We start from the raw sequence: 2,378 nt of genomic DNA, 5'->3' as shown, positions 1-2,378 counted from the left end.
TTGTGAGCCTTTGGGCTGTGGCCCACCAGGTTCCTCTGTCCTTGGAACTCAAGCAAGAATCCAGGCAAGAGCATGAGTGGATTGTTGTGCTCTCCTCCAGGGGATGTTCCTGATCCAGTGATAGAACGCTGTGTCTTAAGTCCCCTGCATTGGCAGGTGGCTTCTTCACCTTTAGGGCCACCTGAGAAGCCCACATGTACTAGATTCTCTATCAAGGTTAACCAGGCAAAAATAAAACTTTACTTTCTGAAAAATTCTTCTACATAAGAACACTTCTGTTTAATACTAAGTGTTCTGGATGCAGACTTCTAGATTTTTATTCTGGTTCCGATTTTAATAGCTGTATGAACTTAGGCAAGTTGCATTTTTCCTCTAAGATACAGCTTCATGATGGCAATAGTAAAGATTGTTAACATTATAGGTTTGATACAGGGATGAAACTATGCAAAGATCATAAATTGATTAAGACAGTGCTTAGTACTTGGAAATTCAGCCATAAATGTAATTATTGTTAGTAAATGGAATGTATACTTTCACCAATGCAAAAGTGAATATTAGTACTTTATTAATATCAGAAAAAATATTGTTATTTTATTTGATTACAGTACACAGTGAAGCAATGAAAAAGCATCACTTGCTTTGAGTTCCCCATATCCAACACAGATATAGCTGAGCCACATGTATACTTTTACTTTATTTCCTAAAGAATTCAACCCGAAAAAGCAAAACTCATGTTCAGTGTAACTAAATTTTGTTAATAACACTCAAGGAACTAAAAGTGGGAAAAACTTATACAGGCATACACATAGGAGTACTGGGTTATTTTCATTAGCTGAACTACAGTGTAAAACTAAGTGTAAAACTAAGTGTAAAACTTCTGAGAAGGCAGAATTTTGTTTTGATGGGACCGTTGAAGTAAATGTGTGGAGAAAGCCTAGCAAAGGTGCTATCTGGTTGTGCTGGGCAGAGGTCTTCCCTGGGCTTCCCTGGTGGCTCAGATGGTAAAGAATCTGCCTGTAAAGCAGAAGATCCAGGTTCAATCCCTGGGTTGGGAAGTTCCCTTGGAGAAGAAAATGGCTACCCACTCCAGTATTCTTGCCTGGAGAATTCCATAAACAGAGGAGCCCTGTGTGCTGCCACATGGGGTCACAAAGAAGTGGGTAGCCTTTGTCGGGTCACATGGGGCCATGTGGGGTCACAAAGACTTGGATACAACTGAGCAAATTTCACTAGCACTAACACTTCCCTGAAAAATGACCAATTCCCCATCTAAGCAGCCTGTTGGCATTAGTTTGGCTACTTAAAATATACCAAATTCCACAGAAAGAAGTTACCAGAGCAGAGAACACAGAAAACAAATAGCTTTTATTTATTTATTTTTTTCCTCAGACGGAGGCCAGCCACTGCAGTAGGGGGCTAAAGCCACAGTGTACAGGGAAATGAAGCACTAAATCAAGAACTGCAGCACTATAGATTAGCAAACTTCAACTGATATCCAGGTACAAGGAAAAGCTAAGACTGATGGAAGGAGCCTCTACAGCAAGACTTCAACAGCAATTTTGTAGGAGGAGAAATTAATGATAAAGGAAAGAAAACATGTTAATATTTACATTATGATGAAGAAGAACTAAACGTTTGTTGATTACACTGGTAATGTGAGCACTGGTTTACTAAAAAAGGAAGTTGGTATCAACGTTGAAACATAATTATATGAAGAGGTCATTCTGGGAATTAAGTCACTTTAACCTGCAAAATCCTCTGAAAACTATGTAAGTTGCTTAAAAAGATGACATGAATCAATTAATGACTCTATAGCTAAATATATAATATTTATACACATAAGGATATAAATGATTCCCCAGTGTTAAGGATACATACTCGGAACTGTGTGTCATTGAAGTAATTCCAAAAGATTTCTTTAAATCTTGCGTGATATCCTATGTATATTTACTTTTCATATTTCCTATATTTATTGTCATTATTACCAAAATATCATTCCTTTGAAAATTCATTCAATGTATATAGATTGAGAAAAGCAGTGTCTGGTTTCTATTATTAAATAAAATTTGAGTAATACCTGTCTTTCTATCTAGCTGTTTTGGTAAATGTCCTTATAACAGAACTAGTAATAAGAAAAGGGCTTAGCCAGTCTAACTTGCTGATAGTGACAATTTCCAAATATATTTTTGTGGATTTGGAAATTATTTTGAGATCATTACAGTGGTGTATTTAATACCCTGGCTTGACTAATTTGAGACTAAAGAGTATTTTAAAACAAATTGATGCAAACTGAACCCAAAAGGAAGATACTTTTCAAATACCAATTTATTAGTCATTATCAATAATGTGGAAATCTTTTAATATGCATCACTTTTTTT

The 2,378-nt window shown here is 36.1% G+C and overlaps 1 non-coding gene across 1 annotated transcript; it reads left to right on the top strand.

Moving 5' to 3' along the window:
• The first annotated feature begins 983 nt into the window (after positions 1-983).
• TRNAY-GUA (transfer RNA tyrosine (anticodon GUA)) lies at positions 984-1,055 on the top strand. The gene has a single exon. It is a non-coding gene; the product is annotated as a tRNA-Tyr (tRNA).
• The last annotated feature ends 1,323 nt before the right edge of the window (positions 1,056-2,378 follow it).

This window comes from Bos mutus, chromosome 20 (genome assembly GCF_027580195.1).
Source record: "Bos mutus isolate GX-2022 chromosome 20, NWIPB_WYAK_1.1, whole genome shotgun sequence".
Taxonomy (NCBI): Eukaryota; Metazoa; Chordata; class Mammalia; order Artiodactyla; family Bovidae; genus Bos; species Bos mutus.
This window is presented reverse-complemented; position numbering and strand designations above follow the sequence as displayed.